The sequence below is a fragment of the Nannobrachium achirus genome (assembly GCF_963921795.1).
Source record: "Nannobrachium achirus genome assembly, chromosome: 20".
NCBI classification, from domain to species: domain Eukaryota; kingdom Metazoa; phylum Chordata; class Actinopteri; order Myctophiformes; family Myctophidae; genus Nannobrachium; species Nannobrachium achirus.
In genome coordinates, this window is record NC_137827.1 from 59620900 (window position 1) to 59640687 (window position 19788).

Here is a 19788-nt window from a genome sequence, read left to right on the forward strand (position 1 = left end):
TGTCCTCTTACCCAATGTGCCTATGTCCTGTGTCCTCCTTCAGGTATTAGGTGTGCTTTGACTGCCAAGAATTGAACACCTTAAATAGGGTCAGTATGTGGTACTTGCCCACCATCACATTACATTCAAGACATTTGCATTTGATTGGTTTACTAGTGCTTTTACCCCCCACCCATTTTACCACAGATACCTGAGTCCCACCCATGTTTTACAAGAGATTAGTTCTGTTTTTGCCTTTACTGAATTTAAAGGAAAAGTTAGTAATACGGTAGGCTAATAACAGTGTGAACATTGCTACTTTGCCATGTCTAAAAGATGTGCTCACAGAACCAAGACAACCCCAAAGGGAAGCACTTATGAATTAAAAATCATGAATGTCTCCATTAGAGGTAATCTGAGTTTGTTTACATCAAGTCTTCCTGTTATGTGCTTGTTATGTGTCAATTAAAATTACCCCAACAAGTAGCACTTACTGAATTTAAATGACAAGTCAGTGCTAAAGTTAAAGTAATACTAATGACAAAATCAGAGTTCATTTCAGTTTTTAGCCACCGTGGCTTAGTTCTTGTTAGATGCACTAGTCAAGTACAACTACCCCAACAAGTAGCACTTACTGCATTTAAAGGACAAGTCAGTACTAAAGTCAGAGTAATAATAGTGACAATGGATACAGGATGTCTATACAGAACCAAGACAACCCCAAAGAGATGCACTTATGAATTTATTATCAAGAATGACTCCATTTGAGGTGATCTGAGTTTGTTTGCTCCCACCAACCTTCCATGAACCTTAAAGAATTCTACTTTCCCAAGAATGTCCTCTTACCCAATGTGCCTATGTCCTGTGTCCTCCTTCAGGTATTAGGTGTGCTTTGACTGCCAAGAATTGAACACCTTAAATAGGGTCAGTATGTGGTACTTGCCCACCATCACATTACATTCAAGACATTAGCATTTGATTGGTTTACTAGTGCTTTTACCCCCCACCCATTTTACCACAGATACCTGAGTCCCGCCCATTTTTTTACAAGAGATTAGTTCTGTTTTTGCCTTTACTGAATTTAAAGGAAAAGTTAGTAATACGGTAGGCTAATAACAGTGTGAACATTGCTACTTTGCCATGTCTAAAAGATGTGCTCACAGAACCAAGACAACCCCAAAGGGAAGCACTTATGAATTAAAAATCATGAATGTCTCCATTAGAGGTAATCTGAGTTTGTTTACATCAAGTCTTCCTGTTATGTGCTTGTTATGTGTCAATTAAAATTACCCCAACAAGTAGCACTTACTGAATTTAAATGACAAGTCAGTGCTAAAGTTAAAGTAATACTAATGACAAAATCAGAGTTCATTTCAGTTTCTAGCCACCGTGGCTTAGTTCTTGTTAGATGCACTAGTCAAGTACAACTACCCCAACAAGTAGCACTTACTGCATTTAAAGGACAAGTCAGTACTAAAGTCAGAGTAATAATAGTGACAATGGATACAGGATGTCTATACAGAACCAAGACAACCCCAAAGAGATGCACTTATGAATGTATCATCAAGAATGACTCCCTTTGAGGTGATCTGAGTTTGTTTGCTCCCACCAACCTTCCATGAACCTTAAAGAATTCTACTTTCCCAAGAATGTCCTCTTACCCAATGTGCCTATGTCCTGTGTCCTCATTCAGGTATTAGGTGTGCTTTGACTGCCAAGAATTGAACACCTTAAATAGGGTCAGTATGTGGTACTTGCCCACCATCACATTACATTCAAGACATTTGCATTTGATTGGTTTACTAGTGCTTTTACCCCCCACCCATTTTACCACAGATACCTGAGTCCCGCCCACTTTTACAAGAGATTAGTTCTGTTTTTGCCTTTACTGAATTTAAAGGAAAAGTTAGTAATACGGTAGGCTAATAACAGTGTTACTTTGCCATGTCTAAAAGATGTGCTCACAGAACCAAGACAACCCCAAAGGAAAGCACTTATGAATTAAAAATCAGGAATGTCTCCATTAGAGGTAATCTGAGTTTGTTTACATCAAGTCTTCCTGTTATGTGCTTGTTATGTGTCAATTAAAATTACCCCAACAAGTAGCACTTACTGAATTTAAATGACAAGTCAGTGCTAAAGTTAAAGTAATACTAATGACAAAATCAGAGTTCATTTCAGTTTCTAGCCACCGTGGCTTAGTTCTTGTTAGATGCACTAGTCAAGTACAACTACCCCAACAAGTAGCACTTACTGCATTTAAAGGACAAGTCAGTACTAAAGTCAGAGTAATAATAGTGACAATGGATACAGGATGTCTATACAGAACCAAGACAACCCCAAAGAGATGCACTTATGAATTTATTATCAAGAATGACTCCATTTGAGGTGATCTGAGTTTGTTTGCTCCCACCAACCTTCCATGAACCTTAAAGAATTCTACTTTCCCAAGAATGTCCTCTTACCCAATGTGCCTATGTCCTGTGTCCTCCTTCAGGTATTAGGTGTGCTTTGACTGCCAAGAATTGAACACCTTAAATAGGGTCAGTATGTGGTACTTGCCCACCATCACATTACATTCAAGACATTTGCATTTGATTGGTTTACTAGTGCTTTTACCCCCCACCCATTTTACCACAGATACCTGAGTCCCGCCCATTTTTACAAGAGATTAGTTCTGTTTTTGCCTTTACTGAATTTAAAGGAAAAGTTAGTAATACGGTAGGCTAATAACAGTGTGAACATTGCTACTTTGCCATGTCTAAAAGATGTGCTCACAGAACCAAGACAACCCCAAAGGGAAGCACTTATGAATTAAAAATCATGAATGTCTCCATTAGAGGTAATCTGAGTTTGTTTACATCAAGTCTTCCTGTTATGTGCTTGTTATGTGTCAATTAAAATTACCCCAACAAGTAGCACTTACTGAATTTAAATGACAAGTCAGTGCTAAAGTTAAAGTAATACTAATGACAAAATCAGAGTTCATTTCAGTTTTTAGCCACCGTGGCTTAGTTCTTGTTAGATGCACTAGTCAAGTACAACTACCCCAACAAGTAGCACTTACTGCATTTAAAGGACAAGTCAGTACTAAAGTCAGAGTAATAATAGTGACAATGGATACAGGATGTCTATACAGAACCAAGACAACCCCAAAGAGATGCACTTATGAATTTATTATCAAGAATGACTCCATTTGAGGTGATCTGAGTTTGTTTGCTCCCACCAACCTTCCATGAACCTTAAAGAATTCTACTTTCCCAAGAATGTCCTCTTACCCAATGTGCCTATGTCCTGTGTCCTCCTTCAGGTATTAGGTGTGCTTTGACTGCCAAGAATTGAACACCTTAAATAGGGTCAGTATGTGGTACTTGCCCACCATCACATTACATTCAAGACATTAGCATTTGATTGGTTTACTAGTGCTTTTACCCCCCACCCATTTTACCACAGATACCTGAGTCCCGCCCATTTTTTTACAAGAGATTAGTTCTGTTTTTGCCTTTACTGAATTTAAAGGAAAAGTTAGTAATACGGTAGGCTAATAACAGTGTGAACATTGCTACTTTGCCATGTCTAAAAGATGTGCTCACAGAACCAAGACAACCCCAAAGGGAAGCACTTATGAATTAAAAATCATGAATGTCTCCATTAGAGGTAATCTGAGTTTGTTTACATCAAGTCTTCCTGTTATGTGCTTGTTATGTGTCAATTAAAATTACCCCAACAAGTAGCACTTACTGAATTTAAAGGACAAGTCAGTGCTAAAGTTAAAGTAATACTAATGACAAAATCAGAGTTCATTTCAGTTTCTAGCCACCGTGGCTTAGTTCTTGTTAGATGCACTAGTCAAGTACAACTACCCCAACAAGTAGCACTTACTGCATTTAAAGGACAAGTCAGTACTAAAGTCAGAGTAATAATAGTGACAATGGATACAGGATGTCTATACAGAACCAAGACCACCCCAAAGAGATGCACTTATGAATTTATCATCAAGAATGACTCCCTTTGAGGTGATCTGAGTTTGTTTGCTCCCACCAACCTTCCATGAACCTTAAATAATTCTACTTTCCCAAGAATGTCCTCTTACCCAATGTGCCTATGTCCTGTGTCCTCCTTCAGGTATTAGGTGTGCTTTGACTGCCAAGAATTGAACACCTTAAATAGGGTCAGTATGTGGTACTTGCCCACCATCACATTACATTCAAGACATTTGCATTTGATTGGTTTACTAGTGCTTTTACCCCCCACCCATTTTACCACAGATACCTGAGTCCCGCCCATTTTTTTACAAGAGATTAGTTCTGTTTTTGCCTTTACTGAATTTAAAGGAAAAGTTAGTAATACGGTAGGCTAATAACAGTGTGAACATTGCTACTTTGCCATGTCTAAAAGATGTGCTCACAGAACCAAGACAACCCCAAAGGGAAGCACTTATGAATTAAAAATCATGAATGTCTCCATTAGAGGTAATCTGAGTTTGTTTACATCAAGTCTTCCTGTTATGTGCTTGTTATGTGTCAATTAAAATTACCCCAACAAGTAGCACTTACTGAATTTAAATGACAAGTCAGTGCTAAAGTTAAAGTAATACTAATGACAAAATCAGAGTTCATTTCAGTTTTTAGCCACCGTGGCTTAGTTCTTGTTAAATGCACTAGTCAAGTACAACTACCCAACAAGTAGCACTTACTGCATTTAAAGGACAAGTCAGTACTAAAGTCAGAGTAATAATAGTGACAATGGATACAGGATGTCTATACAGAACCAAGACAACCCCAAAGAGATGCACTTATGAATTTATTATCAAGAATGACTCCATTTGAGGTGATCTGAGTTTGTTTGCTCCCACCAACCTTCCATGAACCTTAAAGAATTCTACTTTCCCAAGAATGTCCTCTTACCCAATGTGCCTATGTCCTGTGTCCTCCTTCAGGTATTAGGTGTGCTTTGACTGCCAAGAATTGAACACCTTAAATAGGGTCAGTATGTGGAACTTGCCCACCATCACATTACATTCAAGACATTTGCATTTGATTGGTTTACTAGTGCTTTTACCCCCCACCCATTTTACCACAGATACCTGAGTCCCGCCCATTTTTTTACAAGAGATTAGTTCTGTTTTTGCCTTTACTGAATTTAAAGGAAAAGTTAGTAATACGGTAGGCTAATAACAGTGTGAACATTGCTACTTTGCCATGTCTAAAATATGTGCTCACAGAACCAAGACAACCCCAAAGGGAAGCACTTATGAATTAAAAATCATGAATGTCTCCATTAGAGGTAATCTGAGTTTGTTTACATCAAGTCTTCCTGTTATGTGCTTGTTATGTGTCAATTAAAATTACCCCAACAAGTAGCACTTACTGAATTTAAATGACAAGTCAGTGCTAAAGTTAAAGTAATACTAATGACAAAATCAGAGTTCATTTCAGTTTCTAGCCATCGTGGCTTAGTTCTTGTTAGATGCACTAGTCAAGTACAACTACCCCAACAAGTAGCACTTACTGCATTTAAAGGACAAGTCAGTACTAAAGTCAGAGTAATAATAGTGACAATGGATACAGGATGTCTATACAGAACCAAGACAACCCCAAAGAGATGCACTTATGAATTTATCATCAAGAATGACTCCCTTTGAGGTGATCTGAGTTTGTTTGCTCCCACCAACCTTCCATGAACCTTAAAGAATTCTACTTTCCCAAGAACCCAATGTGCCTATGTCCTGTGTCCTCATTCAGGTATTAGGTGTGCTTTGACTGCCAAGAATTGAACACCTTAAATATGGTCAGTATGTGGTACTTACCCACCATCACATTACATTCAAGACATTTGCATTTGATTGGTTTACTAGTGCTTTTACCCCCCACCCATTTTACCACAGATACCTGAGTCCCGCCCATTTTTACAAGAGATTAGTTCTGTTTTTGCCTTTACTGAATTTAAAGGAAAAGTTAGTAATACGGTAGGCTAATAACAGTGTGAACATTGCTACTTTGCCATGTCTAAAAGATGTGCTCACAGAACCAAGACAACCCCAAAGGGAAGCACTTATGAATTAAAAATCAGGAATGTCTCCATTAGAGGTAATCTGAGTTTGTTTACATCAAGTCTTCCTGTTATGTGCTTGTTATGTGTCAATTAAAATTACCCCAACAAGTAGCACTTACTGAATTTAAAGGACAAGTCAGTGCTAAAGTTAAAGTAATACTAATGACAAAATCAGAGTTCATTTCAGTTTCTAGCCACCGTGGCTTAGTTCTTGTTAGATGCACTAGTCAAGTACAACTACCCCAACAAGTAGCACTTACTGCATTTAAAGGACAAGTCAGTACTAAAGTCAGAGTAATAATAGTGACAATGGATATAGGATGTCTATACAGAACCAAGACAACCCCAAAGAGATGCACTTATGAATTTATCATCAAGAATGACTCCCTTTGAGGTGATCTGAGTTTGTTTGCTCCCACCAACCTTCCATGAACCTTAAATAATTCTACTTTCCCAAGAATGTCCTCTTACCCAATGTGCCTATGTCCTGTGTCCTCCTTCAGGTATTAGGTGTGCTTTGACTGCCAAGAATTGAACACCTTAAATAGGGTCAGTATGTGGTACTTGCCCACCATCACATTACATTCAAGACATTTGCATTTGATTGGTTTACTAGTGCTTTTACCCCCCACCCATTTTACCACAGATACCTGAGTCCCGCCCATTTTTTTTACAAGAGGTTAGTTCTGTTTTTGCCTTTACTGAATTTAAAGGAAAAGTTAGTAATACGGTAGGCTAATAACAGTGTGAACATTGCTACTTTGCCATGTCTAAAAGATGTGCTCACAGAACCAAGACAACCCCAAAGGGAAGCACTTATGAATTAAAAATCATGAATGTCTCCATTAGAGGTAATCTGAGTTTGTTTACATCAAGTCTTCCTGTTATGTGCTTGTTATGTGTCAATTAAAATTACCCCAACAAGTAGCACTTACTGAATTTAAATGACAAGTCAGTGCTAAAGTTAAAGTAATACTAATGACAAAATCAGAGTTCATTTCAGTTTTTAGCCACCGTGGCTTAGTTCTTGTTAGATGCACTAGTCAAGTACAACTACCCCAACAAGTAGCACTTACTGCATTTAAAGGACAAGTCAGTACTAAAGTCAGAGTAATAATAGTGACAATGGATACAGGATGTCTATACAGAACCAAGACAACCCCAAAGAGATGCACTTATGAATTTATTATCAAGAATGACTCCATTTGAGGTGATCTGAGTTTGTTTGCTCCCACCAACCTTCCATGAACCTTAAAGAATTCTACTTTCCCAAGAATGTCCTCTTACCCAATGTGCCTATGTCCTGTGTCCTCCTTCAGGTATTAGGTGTGCTTTGACTGCCAAGAATTGAACACCTTAAATAGGGTCAGTATGTGGTACTTGCCCACCATCACATTACATTCAAGACATTAGCATTTGATTGGTTTACTAGTGCTTTTACCCCCCACCCATTTTACCACAGATACCTGAGTCCCGCCCATTTTTTTACAAGAGATTAGTTCTGTTTTTGCCTTTACTGAATTTAAAGGAAAAGTTAGTAATACGGTAGGCTAATAACAGTGTGAACATTGCTACTTTGCCATGTCTAAAATATGTGCTCACAGAACCAAGAAAACCCCAAAGGGAAGCACTTATGAATTAAAAATCATGAATGTCTCCATTAGAGGTAATCTGAGTTTGTTTACATCAAGTCTTCCTGTTATGTGCTTGTTATGTGTCAATTAAAATTACCCCAACAAGTAGCACTTACTGAATTTAAATGACAAGTCAGTGCTAAAGTTAAAGTAATACTAATGACAAAATCAGAGTTCATTTCAGTTTCTAGCCACCGTGGCTTAGTTCTTGTTAGATGCACTAGTCAAGTACAACTACCCCAACAAGTAGCACTTACTGCATTTAAAGGACAAGTCAGTACTAAAGTCAGAGTAATAATAGTGACAATGGATACAGGATGTCTATACAGAACCAAGACAACCCCAAAGAGATGCACTTATGAATTTATTATCAAGAATGACTCCATTTGAGGTGATCTGAGTTTGTTTGCTCCCACCAACCTTCCATGAACCTTAAAGAATTCTACTTTCCCAAGAATGTCCTCTTACCCAATGTGCCTATGTCCTGTGTCCTCCTTCAGGTATTAGGTGTGCTTTGACTGCCAAGAATTGAACACCTTAAATAGGGTCAGTATGTGGTACTTGCCCACCATCACATTACATTCAAGACATTTGCATTTGATTGGTTTACTAGTGCTTTTACCCCCCACCCATTTTACCACAGATACCTGAGTCCCGCCCATTTTTACAAGAGATTAGTTCTGTTTTTGCCTTTACTGAATTTAAAGGAAAAGTTAGTAATACGGTAGGCTAATAACAGTGTGAACATTGCTACTTTGCCATGTCTAAAAGATGTGCTCACAGAACCAAGACAACCCCAAAGGGAAGCACTTATGAATTAAAAATCATGAATGTCTCCATTAGAGGTAATCTGAGTTTGTTTACATCAAGTCTTCCTGTTATGTGCTTGTTATGTGTCAATTAAAATTACCCCAACAAGTAGCACTTACTGAATTTAAATGACAAGTCAGTGCTAAAGTTAAAGTAATACTAATGACAAAATCAGAGTTCATTTCAGTTTTTAGCCACCGTGGCTTAGTTCTTGTTAGATGCACTAGTCAAGTACAACTACCCCAACAAGTAGCACTTACTGCATTTAAAGGACAAGTCAGTACTAAAGTCAGAGTAATAATAGTGACAATGGATACAGGATGTCTATACAGAACCAAGACAACCCCAAAGAGATGCACTTATGAATTTATTATCAAGAATGACTCCATTTGAGGTGATCTGAGTTTGTTTGCTCCCACCAACCTTCCATGAACCTTAAAGAATTCTACTTTCCCAAGAATGTCCTCTTACCCAATGTGCCTATGTCCTGTGTCCTCCTTCAGGTATTAGGTGTGCTTTGACTGCCAAGAATTGAACACCTTAAATAGGGTCAGTATGTGGTACTTGCCCACCATCACATTACATTCAAGACATTTGCATTTGATTGGTTTACTAGTGCTTTTACCCCCCACCCATTTTACCACAGATACCTGAGTCCCACCCATGTTTTACAAGAGATTAGTTCTGTTTTTGCCTTTACTGAATTTAAAGGAAAAGTTAGTAATACGGTAGGCTAATAACAGTGTGAACATTGCTACTTTGCCATGTCTAAAAGATGTGCTCACAGAACCAAGACAACCCCAAAGGGAAGCACTTATGAATTAAAAATCATGAATGTCTCCATTAGAGGTAATCTGAGTTTGTTTACATCAAGTCTTCCTGTTATGTGCTTGTTATGTGTCAATTAAAATTACCCCAACAAGTAGCACTTACTGAATTTAAATGACAAGTCAGTGCTAAAGTTAAAGTAATACTAATGACAAAATCAGAGTTCATTTCAGTTTTTAGCCACCGTGGCTTAGTTCTTGTTAGATGCACTAGTCAAGTACAACTACCCCAACAAGTAGCACTTACTGCATTTAAAGGACAAGTCAGTACTAAAGTCAGAGTAATAATAGTGACAATGGATACAGGATGTCTATACAGAACCAAGACAACCCCAAAGAGATGCACTTATGAATTTATTATCAAGAATGACTCCATTTGAGGTGATCTGAGTTTGTTTGCTCCCACCAACCTTCCATGAACCTTAAAGAATTCTACTTTCCCAAGAATGTCCTCTTACCCAATGTGCCTATGTCCTGTGTCCTCCTTCAGGTATTAGGTGTGCTTTGACTGCCAAGAATTGAACACCTTAAATAGGGTCAGTATGTGGTACTTGCCCACCATCACATTACATTCAAGACATTAGCATTTGATTGGTTTACTAGTGCTTTTACCCCCCACCCATTTTACCACAGATACCTGAGTCCCGCCCATTTTTTTACAAGAGATTAGTTCTGTTTTTGCCTTTACTGAATTTAAAGGAAAAGTTAGTAATACGGTAGGCTAATAACAGTGTGAACATTGCTACTTTGCCATGTCTAAAAGATGTGCTCACAGAACCAAGACAACCCCAAAGGGAAGCACTTATGAATTAAAAATCATGAATGTCTCCATTAGAGGTAATCTGAGTTTGTTTACATCAAGTCTTCCTGTTATGTGCTTGTTATGTGTCAATTAAAATTACCCCAACAAGTAGCACTTACTGAATTTAAATGACAAGTCAGTGCTAAAGTTAAAGTAATACTAATGACAAAATCAGAGTTCATTTCAGTTTTTAGCCACCGTGGCTTAGTTCTTGTTAAATACACTAGTCAAGTACAACTACCCAACAAGTAGCACTTACTGCATTTAAAGGACAAGTCAGTACTAAAGTCAGAGTAATAATAGTGACAATGGATACAGGATGTCTATACAGAACCAAGACAACCCCAAAGAGATGCACTTATGAATTTATTATCAAGAATGACTCCATTTGAGGTGATCTGAGTTTGTTTGCTCCCACCAACCTTCCATGAACCTTAAAGAATTCTACTTTCCCAAGAATGTCCTCTTACCCAATGTGCCTATGTCCTGTGTCCTCCTTCAGGTATTAGGTGTGCTTTGACTGCCAAGAATTGAACACCTTAAATAGGGTCAGTATGTGGAACTTGCCCACCATCACATTACATTCAAGACATTTGCATTTGATTGGTTTACTAGTGCTTTTACCCCCCACCCATTTTACCACAGATACCTGAGTCCCGCCCATTTTTTTACAAGAGATTAGTTCTGTTTTTGCCTTTACTGAATTTAAAGGAAAAGTTAGTAATACGGTAGGCTAATAACAGTGTGAACATTGCTACTTTGCCATGTCTAAAATATGTGCTCACAGAACCAAGACAACCCCAAAGGGAAGCACTTATGAATTAAAAATCATGAATGTCTCCATTAGAGGTAATCTGAGTTTGTTTACATCAAGTCTTCCTGTTATGTGCTTGTTATGTGTCAATTAAAATTACCCCAACAAGTAGCACTTACTGAATTTAAATGACAAGTCAGTGCTAAAGTTAAAGTAATACTAATGACAAAATCAGAGTTCATTTCAGTTTCTAGCCATCGTGGCTTAGTTCTTGTTAGATGCACTAGTCAAGTACAACTACCCCAACAAGTAGCACTTACTGCATTTAAAGGACAAGTCAGTACTAAAGTCAGAGTAATAATAGTGACAATGGATACAGGATGTCTATACAGAACCAAGACAACCCCAAAGAGATGCACTTATGAATTTATCATCAAGAATGACTCCCTTTGAGGTGATCTGAGTTTGTTTGCTCCCACCAACCTTCCATGAACCTTAAAGAATTCTACTTTCCCAAGAATGTCCTCTTACCCAATGTGCCTATGTCCTGTGTCCTCATTCAGGTATTAGGTGTGCTTTGACTGCCAAGAATTGAACACCTTAAATATGGTCAGTATGTGGTACTTACCCACCATCACATTACATTCAAGACATTTGCATTTGATTGGTTTACTAGTGCTTTTACCCCCCACCCATTTTACCACAGATACCTGAGTCCCGCCCATTTTTACAAGAGATTAGTTCTGTTTTTGCCTTTACTGAATTTAAAGGAAAAGTTAGTAATACGGTAGGCTAATAACAGTGTGAACATTGCTACTTTGCCATGTCTAAAAGATGTGCTCACAGAACCAAGACAACCCCAAAGGGAAGCACTTATGAATTAAAAATCAGGAATGTCTCCATTAGAGGTAATCTGAGTTTGTTTACATCAAGTCTTCCTGTTATGTGCTTGTTATGTGTCAATTAAAATTACCCCAACAAGTAGCACTTACTGAATTTAAAGGACAAGTCAGTGCTAAAGTTAAAGTAATACTAATGACAAAATCAGAGTTCATTTCAGTTTCTAGCCACCGTGGCTTAGTTCTTGTTAGATGCACTAGTCAAGTACAACTACCCCAACAAGTAGCACTTACTGCATTTAAAGGACAAGTCAGTACTAAAGTCAGAGTAATAATAGTGACAATGGATATAGGATGTCTATACAGAACCAAGACAACCCCAAAGAGATGCACTTATGAATTTATCATCAAGAATGACTCCCTTTGAGGTGATCTGAGTTTGTTTGCTCCCACCAACCTTCCATGAACCTTAAATAATTCTACTTTCCCAAGAATGTCCTCTTACCCAATGTGCCTATGTCCTGTGTCCTCCTTCAGGTATTAGGTGTGCTTTGACTGCCAAGAATTGAACACCTTAAATAGGGTCAGTATGTGGTACTTGCCCACCATCACATTACATTCAAGACATTTGCATTTGATTGGTTTACTAGTGCTTTTACCCCCCACCCATTTTACCACAGATACCTGAGTCCCGCCCATTTTTTTTACAAGAGGTTAGTTCTGTTTTTGCCTTTACTGAATTTAAAGGAAAAGTTAGTAATACGGTAGGCTAATAACAGTGTGAACATTGCTACTTTGCCATGTCTAAAAGATGTGCTCACAGAACCAAGACAACCCCAAAGGGAAGCACTTATGAATTAAAAATCATGAATGTCTCCATTAGAGGTAATCTGAGTTTGTTTACATCAAGTCTTCCTGTTATGTGCTTGTTATGTGTCAATTAAAATTACCCCAACAAGTAGCACTTACTGAATTTAAATGACAAGTCAGTGCTAAAGTTAAAGTAATACTAATGACAAAATCAGAGTTCATTTCAGTTTTTAGCCACCGTGGCTTAGTTCTTGTTAGATGCACTAGTCAAGTACAACTACCCCAACAAGTAGCACTTACTGCATTTAAAGGACAAGTCAGTACTAAAGTCAGAGTAATAATAGTGACAATGGATACAGGATGTCTATACAGAACCAAGACAACCCCAAAGAGATGCACTTATGAATTTATTATCAAGAATGACTCCATTTGAGGTGATCTGAGTTTGTTTGCTCCCACCAACCTTCCATGAACCTTAAAGAATTCTACTTTCCCAAGAATGTCCTCTTACCCAATGTGCCTATGTCCTGTGTCCTCCTTCAGGTATTAGGTGTGCTTTGACTGCCAAGAATTGAACACCTTAAATAGGGTCAGTATGTGGTACTTGCCCACCATCACATTACATTCAAGACATTAGCATTTGATTGGTTTACTAGTGCTTTTACCCCCCACCCATTTTACCACAGATACCTGAGTCCCGCCCATTTTTTTACAAGAGATTAGTTCTGTTTTTGCCTTTACTGAATTTAAAGGAAAAGTTAGTAATACGGTAGGCTAATAACAGTGTGAACATTGCTACTTTGCCATGTCTAAAATATGTGCTCACAGAACCAAGAAAACCCCAAAGGGAAGCACTTATGAATTAAAAATCATGAATGTCTCCATTAGAGGTAATCTGAGTTTGTTTACATCAAGTCTTCCTGTTATGTGCTTGTTATGTGTCAATTAAAATTACCCCAACAAGTAGCACTTACTGAATTTAAATGACAAGTCAGTGCTAAAGTTAAAGTAATACTAATGACAAAATCAGAGTTCATTTCAGTTTCTAGCCACCGTGGCTTAGTTCTTGTTAGATGCACTAGTCAAGTACAACTACCCCAACAAGTAGCACTTACTGCATTTAAAGGACAAGTCAGTACTAAAGTCAGAGTAATAATAGTGACAATGGATACAGGATGTCTATACAGAACCAAGACAACCCCAAAGAGATGCACTTATGAATTTATTATCAAGAATGACTCCATTTGAGGTGATCTGAGTTTGTTTGCTCCCACCAACCTTCCATGAACCTTAAAGAATTCTACTTTCCCAAGAATGTCCTCTTACCCAATGTGCCTATGTCCTGTGTCCTCCTTCAGGTATTAGGTGTGCTTTGACTGCCAAGAATTGAACACCTTAAATAGGGTCAGTATGTGGTACTTGCCCACCATCACATTACATTCAAGACATTTGCATTTGATTGGTTTACTAGTGCTTTTACCCCCCACCCATTTTACCACAGATACCTGAGTCCCGCCCATTTTTACAAGAGATTAGTTCTGTTTTTGCCTTTACTGAATTTAAAGGAAAAGTTAGTAATACGGTAGGCTAATAACAGTGTGAACATTGCTACTTTGCCATGTCTAAAAGATGTGCTCACAGAACCAAGACAACCCCAAAGGGAAGCACTTATGAATTAAAAATCATGAATGTCTCCATTAGAGGTAATCTGAGTTTGTTTACATCAAGTCTTCCTGTTATGTGCTTGTTATGTGTCAATTAAAATTACCCCAACAAGTAGCACTTACTGAATTTAAATGACAAGTCAGTGCTAAAGTTAAAGTAATACTAATGACAAAATCAGAGTTCATTTCAGTTTTTAGCCACCGTGGCTTAGTTCTTGTTAGATGCACTAGTCAAGTACAACTACCCCAACAAGTAGCACTTACTGCATTTAAAGGACAAGTCAGTACTAAAGTCAGAGTAATAATAGTGACAATGGATACAGGATGTCTATACAGAACCAAGACAACCCCAAAGAGATGCACTTATGAATTTATTATCAAGAATGACTCCATTTGAGGTGATCTGAGTTTGTTTGCTCCCACCAACCTTCCATGAACCTTAAAGAATTCTACTTTCCCAAGAATGTCCTCTTACCCAATGTGCCTATGTCCTGTGTCCTCCTTCAGGTATTAGGTGTGCTTTGACTGCCAAGAATTGAACACCTTAAATAGGGTCAGTATGTGGTACTTGCCCACCATCACATTACATTCAAGACATTTGCATTTGATTGGTTTACTAGTGCTTTTACCCCCCACCCATTTTACCACAGATACCTGAGTCCCACCCATGTTTTACAAGAGATTAGTTCTGTTTTTGCCTTTACTGAATTTAAAGGAAAAGTTAGTAATACGGTAGGCTAATAACAGTGTGAACATTGCTACTTTGCCATGTCTAAAAGATGTGCTCACAGAACCAAGACAACCCCAAAGGGAAGCACTTATGAATTAAAAATCATGAATGTCTCCATTAGAGGTAATCTGAGTTTGTTTACATCAAGTCTTCCTGTTATGTGCTTGTTATGTGTCAATTAAAATTACCCCAACAAGTAGCACTTACTGAATTTAAATGACAAGTCAGTGCTAAAGTTAAAGTAATACTAATGACAAAATCAGAGTTCATTTCAGTTTTTAGCCACCGTGGCTTAGTTCTTGTTAGATGCACTAGTCAAGTACAACTACCCCAACAAGTAGCACTTACTGCATTTAAAGGACAAGTCAGTACTAAAGTCAGAGTAATAATAGTGACAATGGATACAGGATGTCTATACAGAACCAAGACAACCCCAAAGAGATGCACTTATGAATTTATTATCAAGAATGACTCCATTTGAGGTGATCTGAGTTTGTTTGCTCCCACCAACCTTCCATGAACCTTAAAGAATTCTACTTTCCCAAGAATGTCCTCTTACCCAATGTGCCTATGTCCTGTGTCCTCCTTCAGGTATTAGGTGTGCTTTGACTGCCAAGAATTGAACACCTTAAATAGGGTCAGTATGTGGTACTTGCCCACCATCACATTACATTCAAGACATTAGCATTTGATTGGTTTACTAGTGCTTTTACCCCCCACCCATTTTACCACAGATACCTGAGTCCCGCCCATTTTTTTACAAGAGATTAGTTCTGTTTTTGCCTTTACTGAATTTAAAGGAAAAGTTAGTAATACGGTAGGCTAATAACAGTGTGAACATTGCTACTTTGCCATGTCTAAAAGATGTGCTCACAGAACCAAGACAACCCCAAAGGGAAGCACTTATGAATTAAAAATCATGAATGTCTCCATTAGAGGTAATCTGAGTTTGTTTACATCAAGTCTTCCTGTTATGTGCTTGTTATGTGTCAATTAAAATTACCCCAACAAGTAGCACTTACTGAATTTAAATGACAAGTCAGTGCTAAAGTTAAAGTAATACTAATGACAAAATCAGAGTTCATTTCAGTTTCTAGCCACCGTGGCTTAGTTCTTGTTAGATGCACTAGTCAAGTACAACTACCCCAACAAGTAGCACTTACTGCATTTAAAGGACAAGTCAGTACTAAAGTCAGAGTAATAATAGTGACAATGGATACAGGATGTCTATACAGAACCAAGACAACCCCAAAGAGATGCACTTATGAATGTATCATCAAGAATGACTCCCTTTGAGGTGATCTGAGTTTGTTTGCTCCCACCAACCTTCCATGAACCTTAAAGAATTCTACTTTCCCAAGAATGTCCTCTTACCCAATGTGCCTATGTCCTGTGTCCTCATTCAGGTATTAGGTGTGCTTTGACTGCCAAGAATTGAACACCTTAAATAGGGTCAGTATGTGGTACTTGCCCACCATCACATTACATTCAAGACATTTGCATTTGATTGGTTTACTAGTGCTTTTACCCCCCACCCATTTTACCACAGATACCTGAGTCCCGCCCACTTTTACAAGAGATTAGTTCTGTTTTTGCCTTTACTGAATTTAAAGGAAAAGTTAGTAATACGGTAGGCTAATAACAGTGTTACTTTGCCATGTCTAAAAGATGTGCTCACAGAACCAAGACAACCCCAAAGGAAAGCACTTATGAATTAAAAATCAGGAATGTCTCCATTAGAGGTAATCTGAGTTTGTTTACATCAAGTCTTCCTGTTATGTGCTTGTTATGTGTCAATTAAAATTACCCCAACAAGTAGCACTTACTGAATTTAAATGACAAGTCAGTGCTAAAGTTAAAGTAATACTAATGACAAAATCAGAGTTCATTTCAGTTTCTAGCCACCGTGGCTTAGTTCTTGTTAGATGCACTAGTCAAGTACAACTACCCCAACAAGTAGCACTTACTGCATTTAAAGGACAAGTCAGTACTAAAGTCAGAGTAATAATAGTGACAATGGATACAGGATGTCTATACAGAACCAAGACAACCCCAAAGAGATGCACTTATGAATTTATTATCAAGAATGACTCCATTTGAGGTGATCTGAGTTTGTTTGCTCCCACCAACCTTCCATGAACCTTAAAGAATTCTACTTTCCCAAGAATGTCCTCTTACCCAATGTGCCTATGTCCTGTGTCCTCCTTCAGGTATTAGGTGTGCTTTGACTGCCAAGAATTGAACACCTTAAATAGGGTCAGTATGTGGTACTTGCCCACCATCACATTACATTCAAGACATTTGCATTTGATTGGTTTACTAGTGCTTTTACCCCCCACCCATTTTACCACAGATACCTGAGTCCCGCCCATGTTTTACAAGAGATTAGTTCTGTTTTTGCCTTTACTGAATTTAAAGGAAAAGTTAGTAATACGGTAGGCTAATAACAGTGTGAACATTGCTACTTTGCCATGTCTAAAAGATGTGCTCACAGAACCAAGACAACCCCAAAGGGAAGCACTTATGAATTAAAAATCATGAATGTCTCCATTAGAGGTAATCTGAGTTTGTTTACATCAAGTCTTCCTGTTATGTGCTTGTTATGTGTCAATTAAAATTACCCCAACAAGTAGCACTTACTGAATTTAAATGACAAGTCAGTGCTAAAGTTAAAGTAATACTAATGACAAAATCAGAGTTCATTTCAGTTTTTAGCCACCGTGGCTTAGTTCTTGTTAGATGCACTAGTCAAGTACAACTACCCCAACAAGTAGCACTTACTGCATTTAAAGGACAAGTCAGTACTAAAGTCAGAGTAATAATAGTGACAATGGATACAGGATGTCTATACAGAACCAAGACAACCCCAAAGAGATGCACTTATGAATTTATTATCAAGAATGACTCCATTTGAGGTGATCTGAGTTTGTTTGCTCCCACCAACCTTCCATGAACCTTAAAGAATTCTACTTTCCCAAGAATGTCCTCTTACCCAATGTGCCTATGTCCTGTGTCCTCCTTCAGGTATTAGGTGTGCTTTGACTGCCAAGAATTGAACACCTTAAATAGGGTCAGTATGTGGTACTTGCCCACCATCACATTACATTCAAGACATTAGCATTTGATTGGTTTACTAGTGCTTTTACCCCCCACCCATTTTACCACAGATACCTGAGTCCCGCCCATTTTTTTACAAGAGATTAGTTCTGTTTTTGCCTTTACTGAATTTAAAGGAAAAGTTAGTAATACGGTAGGCTAATAACAGTGTGAACATTGCTACTTTGCCATGTCTAAAAGATGTGCTCACAGAACCAAGACAACCCCAAAGGGAAGCACTTATGAATTAAAAATCATGAATGTCTCCATTAGAGGTAATCTGAGTTTGTTTACATCAAGTCTTCCTGTTATGTGCTTGTTATGTGTCAATTAAAATTACCCCAACAAGTAGCACTTACTGAATTTAAAGGACAAGTCAGTGCTAAAGTTAAAGTAATACTAATGACAAAATCAGAGTTCATTTCAGTTTCTAGCCACCGTGGCTTAGTTCTTGTTAGATGCACTAGTCAAGTACAACTACCCCAACAAGTAGCACTTACTGCATTTAAAGGACAAGTCAGTACTAAAGTCAGAGTAATAATAGTGACAATGGATACAGGATGTCTATACAGAACCAAGACCACCCCAAAGAGATGCACTTATGAATTTATCATCAAGAATGACTCCCTTTGAGGTGATCTGAGTTTGTTTGCTCCCACCAACCTTCCATGAACCTTAAATAATTCTACTTTCCCAAGAATGTCCTCTTACCCAATGTGCCTATGTCCTGTGTCCTCCTTCAGGTATTAGGTGTGCTTTGACTGCCAAGAATTGAACACCTTAAATAGGGTCAGTATGTGGTACTTGCCCACCATCACATTACATTCAAGACATTTGCATTTGATTGGTTTACTAGTGCTTTTACCCCCCACCCATTTTACCACAGATACCTGAGTCCCGCCCATTTTTTTACAAGAGATTAGTTCTGTTTTTGCCTTTACTGAATTTAAAGGAAAAGTTAGTAATACGGTAGGCTAATAACAGTGTGAACATTGCTACTTTGCCATGTCTAAAAGATGTGCTCACAGAACCAAGACAACCCCAAAGGGAAGCACTTATGAATTAAAAATCATGAATGTCTCCATTAGAGGTAATCTGAGTTTGTTTACATCAAGTCTTCCTGTTATGTGCTTGTTATGTGTCAATTAAAATTACCCCAACAAGTAGCACTTACTGAATTTAAATGACAAGTCAGTGCTAAAGTTAAAGTAATACTAATGACAAAATCAGAGTTCATTTCAGTTTTTAGCCACCGTGGCTTAGTTCTTGTTAAATGCACTAGTCAAGTACAACTACCCAACAAGTAGCACTTACTGCATTTAAAGGACAAGTCAGTACTAAAGTCAGAGTAATAATAGTGACAATGGATACAGGATGTCTATACAGAACCAAGACAACCCCAAAGAGATGCACTTATGAATTTATTATCAAGAATGACTCCATTTGAGGTGATCTGAGTTTGTTTGCTCCCACCAACCTTCCATGAACCTTAAAGAATTCTACTTTCCCAAGAATGTCCTCTTACCCAATGTGCCTATGTCCTGTGTCCTCCTTCAGGTATTAGGTGTGCTTTGACTGCCAAGAATTGAACACCTTAAATAGGGTCAGTATGTGGAACTTGCCCACCATCACATTACATTCAAGACATTTGCATTTGATTGGTTTACTAGTGCTTTTACCCCCCACCCATTTTACCACAGATACCTGAGTCCCGCCCATTTTTTTACAAGAGATTAGTTCTGTTTTTGCCTTTACTGAATTTAAAGGAAAAGTTAGTAATACGGTAGGC